Source organism: Pinus tabuliformis, chromosome 8 (assembly GCF_031772625.1).
Source record: "Pinus tabuliformis cultivar Carrire ecotype Pingquan chromosome 8, CPIR1, whole genome shotgun sequence".
In the NCBI taxonomy this organism is placed as follows: domain Eukaryota; kingdom Viridiplantae; phylum Streptophyta; class Pinopsida; order Pinales; family Pinaceae; genus Pinus; species Pinus tabuliformis.
Genome location: NC_142294.1, coordinates 1,308,169,306 through 1,308,178,580, shown reverse-complemented (window position 1 = coordinate 1,308,178,580; position 9,275 = coordinate 1,308,169,306).

The window sequence follows — 9,275 nt, the reverse complement described above, 5'->3', positions numbered from 1 at the left end:
GAGCTGGGCTGAAGAAAATCCATGGAGATCACCCCCATGGAGACACTTTTGATGGAAGCAAGAAGAGGATGGTGGAGACCTAAAATAATGATAGGATATGAAGGAAACCCTAGGTAGTTAGTGCATAAGGATTTGATGGTTAGGGTTTGATAGAAACCCTAGTTTATGGCAAAGACTTGAGATTTGATGTATGAAACTCTAGCATGGTCTATGTGAAGATGCTCAAGCAGTTGGGACAAATTTGATGAAGCCTTGATGACCTAGATGTTGATAAAGTTGATTGGAGGCAACATTCTTATGTGGAATATGGATAGTGATGATTCTTGAAGGCTAGTTCAAGAGGAAGAGGACCACTTCTCATTAAAAGATAAGTATTCTTTGACTTACGATGTTTCTTTATGTCTTTACTCTTGTTTAGACTTATGGATCTAATTATTATGATTATTCTTTTAATCATTTCTTATACTTCCTGCATGTATATTTGAGCATATGGATATATCTAACCTCCTAGATGAGATGTGATAAGTAGATCCCTCTTAATGATCATTTGATATGCAAGAAAGAAAATCTAGATCTGAAAAGTGGTAAAGAGGCACTTGATGAAAAGGTGACAAGCACTACAAGTTGCATATGAGAAGGTGCATAGGTATTTGAACACTACAAGGTATGAAAGGTATTTTATTTCAATGTTATGTTTTAGCTATAACATTGGATGACTAGGTAATCCTTATAATATGTTGAGAATGTGTCCTTTGCAAATGGTCCATGCTTGCATATGAAAGAGATTTGGATTTATGTATCCTATGATGAAATGATGCACCTTGTATTGAATATTTTGATCATGTTGATCTTCTTGATTCTATGAGGTTACTTATTGTTGATTTTGGATATAGTGGCATGAATTGATTTTTGGCTAACATCTATTGTTCTTGGAGATCCTGATTCTCTGAAGAAGGTTGTTACCTTGACTCTAAAAATGATACTCTTGACACTTGACATGCACTTGACATGATGGATCTCTTATAGAAGGTTACCTCATTTATATTGATAATGATGAATATTTGCAAGGGTTTTTCCCATAGTGAGTTTGCCTATTCAGCATCGGTGTATCCATGAAGTCGAACATCTCTGGTAGAGTATCTCAGTCCAAATGTAATTGACAGAAAGGGTATGTCGAGATGTTGTTTTATTCTTGGATCTGTCATGATATCTTGGATGAGCAGGAAACATAAATCCATAGCATTGAGTACCACCAAGGCAAAGTATATTGTCGCTAGCATAGCTATCTGCGGTGCAGTTTCGTTGAGGAAGCTCTTTAGAGAGCTATTTGAGAAGGTCCTAGATACTATAGTGATATATTGCGACAACAAGAGTGGGATCCGTCTGACAGAGAATATTGTGTTCCATGACAATTTCAAGCATACGGAGATCCAAATCACTTCATTCATGATATGGTACAGAGAGGAGTCGTTTAACTCCATCACATATCGACATATGAGCAGATTGCATATATTCTCACTAAGGCTTTTCTGAAAGGAAATTTCTTGGTCTTTAGAGAGAAGCTTGGACTAATGGACGTGACCCCTCCTAATAAGGGGCACCATTGATCAAGGACATTGAGCCATACTCTTCCCCCTGTTTGACCTCCTAGTGTAAGGAATTGAGATAGAGGGCTCCTGGGGTTGAGGGAACTCTAGACAATAGGGAATCACCCCTATATGTTACCCATGGGTATGGAGTGATAGCTCACCCTATCTTGGTATTTGCAGAGTATACCCTAGTTGGCATCATACCCACAAGCTGAGCTTGTTGGGATTATCCCTCCCCATCTAGCCAACGGATGAGGAGGCTTGGGGGCGTGAGATCCTTACCTTTGGTATGTCGGGTATCTTACCCATGATAGGATTATGATGCAAGTGTTCTACCACATGTTTTTAGGCAGATAGGTGATCAATAGAATGGGTTGAGTAGTAGATTCCCTACATCACCTATTGCTCGATATGGGTTGATTTTTAGCTCCCCCATGATATTTCCGGGTAGTATCTCGATGACATTTCCAGGTATTAGCCTGATGACATATTCTGGGTAGTAGCCCAATGACATTTCCAGGTAGTAGCCTAATGACATTTCCTGGGTAGCAGTCTAATGACATTCCCAGGTAGTATCCCTATGACATATTTCCGGGTAGCATCCTACCGACTGATATTCCAGGTAGTAGCCTGCTGACAGATATTTTCGGGTAGTAATCCGTTAATAGAGATTCTGGGTTGTATCCCGATGGACAGAGGGTGTTAGATTTCACTCCCCATGATTCTTATTTTGTAGATTTGCACATTTTTAGTAGATAGAGTTGAGCATATTTTTACACCCGATGATAGGATGACACATTGATCGATGGACAGGTTTTACAAGTGGAATTCTCCCTATTTGAGAGGGAGTATTGAAAATATGGAACTGCAGTCAAATTCAACTTTGTATTAATCATTTTATGGATAAGATGATGGCATCATATTCCTCTTTTCGAGAGGACCAGAATTGACCTAAAGATCACCTCATTTGGACAAGCGAAAGCTGAGTTATGAATTATTTTATTCATACATATATTTTGGATGAGGTTGGCCCTATGCACATCTACCAATGGATAGGTCAAGTGGACCCTCATGGAAGCATATAAATAGAATATACCTCAAGCTCATTTGGATACACGTCAAGCTCTCTTCCCCTCTTCTATTTGGTCTTGGATCACACAGGTCTGATGGAGGAACCTTGCTCAAGGGTCTGAAATTTCATAATGAAGCTCCCACTGAACTAGGGTTTTTTGATTCAAATTCATTGGCACAGAATTGAGCATTTGGGTCCCTAGATGCTGGCACATAGTGTTCATGAGAGATACTTTTTACCCTTGGACTCTGGCATAGATTCTTTATGAAAGAGACTGGGAGTTTGGGTCAGTTTAGTCCCCGGTCGCTCACACAGAATGGTATGGGAGTGACCGAGCTACCATAGTCACTATCATGCAGTTCACAGAGAGTGACCCTGTCTGTCATATTGTCTCGCGCAGCTCCTAATCCCTATGACTGAGACTCCAATATGATATTTCATTTTTCCAAATATCTCACTTAGTGACATAAGTGTTCGATAGAAGGCTTACTATGTCTTGGACTATATATCATACTATCATAGTGAATTTGGATATTGACCTGAAGTCTAATGTTTTGACTTGACAACTGATGATTTTCATTGATGACTATGATATATGAGCATAGTGATTTCATATGACTTGTATTATGGTAATGACTTGATTGATATTGCATGGTTGATGAAAACCTGTTGGCATGATAATCGATTATGACATGACTTGATGGAAACCCTACCTGTCATCTGGTTCAAAGAATTGGCACTGAGATATTCAATGACTTATATAAACATGAGACAATTGTTACTAATGGATGATGATTACCTCATACAAGTATGATGATATGAGTATGATGAGAGAAGTGTTGATCGAGGACACTGAGCCAAGCTCTTCCTCCCTTGTCTGAGTTCCCAGGGTATGGAATTAAGATAGAGGGCTCCTGGGGTTGAGGAAACTCTAGAAAATAGGGCGTTACCCCTATCTGCTACCCATAGGGTTGGAGTAGTATCTCACCAAATCTTGGTCTTTTCAGAGTATACCCCAGTTGGCATCATACCCACAAGCTGGGCTTGTTGGGATTATCTCTCTCTATCTGGCAAACGATTGAGGAGGCTTGAAGGTGTGAGATCCTTACCTTTGGTAAGTCAGGTATCTCTTCCAAGCTAGATTATGATGCAGGTGTTCTACCATTTCACTATTCAGGGTCATTTATGGTAATATCAATAGTAAATATGATGTGTTGAGTGGTATCTCCCCTATATCACCTATTGTTCGATATGGGGTCGTAGTAGTAGTTCCCCCATGAGGTTCTGGGTTGATTAGTAGCTCCCTGATGTGGTTCCAAGTTGGGATTTTCTCCCTGGTGATATTCTCTTTGATGTTGATGCAGGTCATAGATAAGACTCCCTGCTAATATTTCCGGGTAGTATCCCAATGGTATTTTCGGGTAGTAGCCCTATGGTATTTCCGGGTAGTAGCCTGATGGTATTTCTAGGTAGTATCCTGATGACATTTCCAGGTAGTAGCCTGATGACATATTTCTGGGTAGTAGCCTTATGACATTTCTAGATAGTAGCCCGATAACACATTTTCGGGTAGTAGCCCATTGATAGATATTCTAGATAGTAGCCTGGTGATAGAGATTTTGGGTTGTAGCCCAATGGATAGAGGGTAGTAGCATAAGCTCTCCTCCGACATCAAATTCTTCTTCTTCTAGATTCGAGAATATTCAACATATGAGCAGGAACAATCAAAAGATAAGCAAGAATAATAAAGAATGTACATTAATGATCCAAGATGGTGAGATAATTGAGATGGGATGGATGTCATGTTGATCGATGGTCAGATATTGGTAGGTGGAATTCTCCTTGGTTGAGAGGGAGTGTTAAAATATGAAATTGTAGTCAAATTCCACTTTGGAATACTCATTTTATGGATATGATGATGTCATCATATTCCTCTTTCCGAGAGGACCAAAATTGACCTAAAGATCACCTCATTTGGACAAGCGGAAGTTGATTCATGAATTATTTTATTCATACATATATTCTGGATCAGGTCGGTCCGATGCACATACACCAATGGATAGGTCAAGTGGACCCTCATGGAAGCTTATAAATAGAAAAGACCTCAAGCTCATTTGGACACACATCAAGCTCTCTTATCCTATTTTATTTGGTCTTGGATCACATAGGTTTGACAGAGGAAGCTCGCTCAAGGGTCTGAAACTTCAAGATGAAGCTCATACTAAACTAGGGTTTTCTATATCAAAGTCACTAGCACAGAACTGAGCATTTGGTTCCCTGGATGTTGGCACATAGTGGTCCTAAGAGAGAATTTGGGTCCTTGGACTCTGGCCCATAGTCTTCATAAGAGTAACCGAGAGTCTGGTTTGGTTTGGTCCCCGGTCGCTCACACATAATGGTATGAGAGTGACTGAGCTGCCATAATCGCTATCATGCAGTTCACAAAGAGTGACCCTGTCTATCGTAGTTTCTCGCACAAATCCTCCTCCCTGTGACTGGGACTCCAAGATGAGATTTCAGTATTCCAAATATTTTGCTTAGTGACAAAAATGTTCGGGAGCAGGCTACAGGCAATAACAGTACATTACAATTATCTAATTAAGGGTTCTGATGTTTTAAATGCATTTCATGGATATTCTAGTTATTTTGAAGATATGAATCATTGTAATCTCTTTTTCTAAATAATTTTATGACAATCTATGAGAAGAATGTTTGTAATGGTTTTCCCCTCAGTGGATTTTTCCTTGGTCTCCGACCAATCCTGTTGTCTCTATGTGTGCATGCTTTTCTTCTATTGTTCCTTTATGTTTTGCTACATTAATGATGATGTTATTGTTCTTTCTACATATTTTCATATGCTGATGAATAATGATATAAATATGAATAATGTTATGATGATATGGGGAAAACTTAATTTATTAATGGAGAAATGTAATTATCAAATCAAAGAACAATATAGCCCTATGAAAAATTAACATGGTATCAAAGCTAGTTTGAGGAAAATCCATGGAGATCACCCCCATGGAGACACTTTGGAAGGAAGAAAGAAGAGGATGGTGGAGACCTAAATAATTTTAGGGTATGAAGGAAACCCAAGGTAGTTATTGAATAATATTTTATGTTTAGGGTTTGAGAGAAACCCTAGTTTATGGCAAAGATTTGAGATTTGATGTATGAAATTGTAGCATGGTCTATGTGAAGATGCTCAAGCACTTGGAACATATTTGATGAATCCTTATATGGTTGGTTGTTGATTGAAGGAAACATATTATGTGGAATATGGATAGTGATGACTCTTGAAAGATGGTTCAAGAGGCAGAGGATCCCCTCTCATTGAAGATAAGTACTCCTTGACTTATGATATTTCTTTATGTCTTTACTCTTGTTTAAACTTATGGATCTTATTGTTATGATTATAGTTTTGATCATTTCTTATAATGTTTGCATGTATATTTGAGTATATGGATGTATCTAACCTCCTTGATAGAAGTGATATTGTGTTCATGATCTTTGAAGTATGTTGTCACACATGTTTGATGTTCCTATCATGTGAATCTAACCTTTGATGAAAGAGTGATGCCATTATGTATTAACTAACATGAGCATTTTATGACCATGATGGGTAAATGTTTGATTTTATTATCTAACATATCTATTGGTTCATGACCCTATTAAAGACATGTTGATGACATGAAAGAAGTCGAATGAAGTATATTCCCAGTTAGAGGGAGAATATCTTCTCAATATTCTTACTCTTATTACTATTTGCATTCTGTACTATTGGAATATGATTTATGTGCATCTAACATTATTGATATGTAACAAGATCTCAGATCTGAAGCATGTATAGAAATTAGTGTTTATGCTCTGGACGCTCGCATAATAAGGTCCAGGTAGCCAAAAATCACTCCCATGCTAACCTGAAGGGAGCATCCAGAGGTTTGAATACAATTGACCATCATCTGAATATTTTTGAAGCTATCTGAACTTTGCATCAAGATGTTCACCTAGAGGATGTTAGTTCCATAGATAATTAGCAAATATCTGAAAGATTTGAAAGCAGGGAAGTTTGAATGTTTGCATGTGACCATGACATACATATAGATATGTCATTATGTTTGAGGTTTGTGCTATAAGAGTTTGACATGATTTGTATGATGTCTCATGATGACCTAGATCTCTAACTCAATGATTGAGATATGTCTTGGACGATATAGATTACTATGACAAAAAATTTGGATATTGACATGATGTCTAATGTTTTGACTTGAAAACTGATGGTTTTCCTTGATGGTTATGATATATGAGCATAGTGACTTCCTATGACTTATATTATGGGAATGACTTAATTGTTATTGTGTGGTTGATGAAAACCTTTTGGCATGATAATAGATGATGACATGACTTGATGAAAACCCTACATATTATTTGGCTCAAAGAATTGACACTGAGATATTTGATGACTTGTATAAATAAGAGACCATTGTTACCGATGGATCTGGATTACTTTATACAAGTACGAAATATGAGTATGATGAGAGAAATGTTGATCAAGGACACTGAGCCAAGCTCTTCCTCCCCTGTCTAAGCCCCCAAGGTATGGAATTACGATAGGGAGCTCCTGGGGTTGAGGGAACTCTAGAAAATAGGGCATTACCCCTATCTGTTACCCATAGGTTTGGAGTGGTAGCTCACTCTGTCTTGGTCTTTATAGAGTATATCCCAATTGGCATCATACCCACAAGTTGGGCTTGTTGGGATTATCCATCTCTGTGTAGCCAATGGTTGAGGAGGCTTGGAGGCTTGAGATCCTTACCTTTGGTAAGTTGGGTATCTCGTCTAAGCTAGATTTTGAGGCAGGTGTTCTACCACTTAACTATTCAGGGTCATTGATGGGAAGATCAGAAGGAAATTTGATGGGTTGATTAGTAGCTCCCCTATATCACCTATTTCTTGATATGGGGTCATAGTAGTAGCTCCCCCATGAGGTTTCGGGTTGAGTAGTAGCTCCCCGATTTGGTTCTAGGTTGAGATGTGCTCTGTGATGATATGCTCTCTGATGTTGATGCGGGTCTTAGATTTGACTCCCTGATGCTATTTCTGGGTGGTATCCCGATGGTATTTCTGGGTAGTAGCCCGATGGTATTTCTGGGTAGTAGCCTGATGACATTTCCAGGTAGTAGCTTGATGAAATATTTCTAGGTAGTAGCCCGATGACATTTCCAATTAGTATCTTGATGACACATTATAGTGTAGTAGCCCACTATCAGATATTCTGGGTAGTAGCCCGCTAATAGAGATTCTGGGATGTAGCCCGATGAATAGAGGGTGGTAGCTTAAGCTCCCCTCCGATGGAAAATTCTTCTTCTTCTATATCAATAATATTCAACATATGAGCAGGAACAATCAAGAGATAAGTTGGAATAATAAAGAGATGTACATTGATGATCTGAGATGATGAGATACTTGAGATGGGACGTATGTCATGTTGATCAATGATCAGATATTGGCATGTGGAACTGCGATAAAATTCTACTTTTGACTACTCATTTGATGGAGATGATGGTGACATTAGATTACTCTTTCTGAGAGGACCATAATCGACCTAAATATCACCTCATTTGGACAAGCAGAAGTTGAGTTATGAATTATTTCATTCATACATATATTCTGGATCAGGTCATCCCTATGCACATGGACCAATGGATAGGTCAAGTGGACCATCATGGAATCCTATAAATATAAGAGACCTCCAGCTCATTTTGACACAAATCAACCTCTCTTCTCCTCTTCTATTGTGTCTTGGCTTGCACAAGTCTGACGAAGGAAGCTCGCTCAAGGGTTTGAAACTTCAAGATGAAGCTCGCACTGAACTAGGGTTTTTTTTCAAAGTCACTGGCACGGAGCTGAGCATTTGGGTCCCTGGACACTGGCACACAATGGTCATGATAGTGACTTTGGCTCCTTGGATGCTGGCATAGAGTCTTCATGAGAGCGACTGGGAGTCTGGGTCAGTTTGGTCCCCAGTCGCTCGCACAAAATGGTATGAGAGAGACCGAGCTTCCATAGTCACTATCATGAAGTTCACAGAGAGAAACCCTATCTGTCATAGTCGCTCACACTACTACTCCTCCGTGTGACCGAGAATCCAAGATGAGATTTTAGTGTTCCAAAGATTTCGCTTAGTGAAAAAAGTGTTCAACAACAAGCTACAACCAGTGACAATACATTAAAGTTATCTGAATTAGAGTTCTAATGTTTTAGATGCATTTCATGGATATTCTAGTTGTTTTGAAGATACAGATCATTGTACTCTCTTTTTCTGAATCATTTTATGACAATCTATTAGAAGAATATTTGTGTGGGTTTTACCCTAGTCTCTAACCAATTCCGATGTCTCTATGTGTGCATGCTTTTCTTCTATTGTTCCTTTATGTTCTGCTACATTGATGATGATGTTATTGTTCTTTCTACATATTTTCATATTTTGATGAATAACAATGTAAATCTGAATAATGTTATGATGATATGGGGTCAACTTAATGTGTTAACGGAGAAATGCAATTATTAAAGCAAAGAACAATATATCCCTATGAAAAATTAACATTTGAATC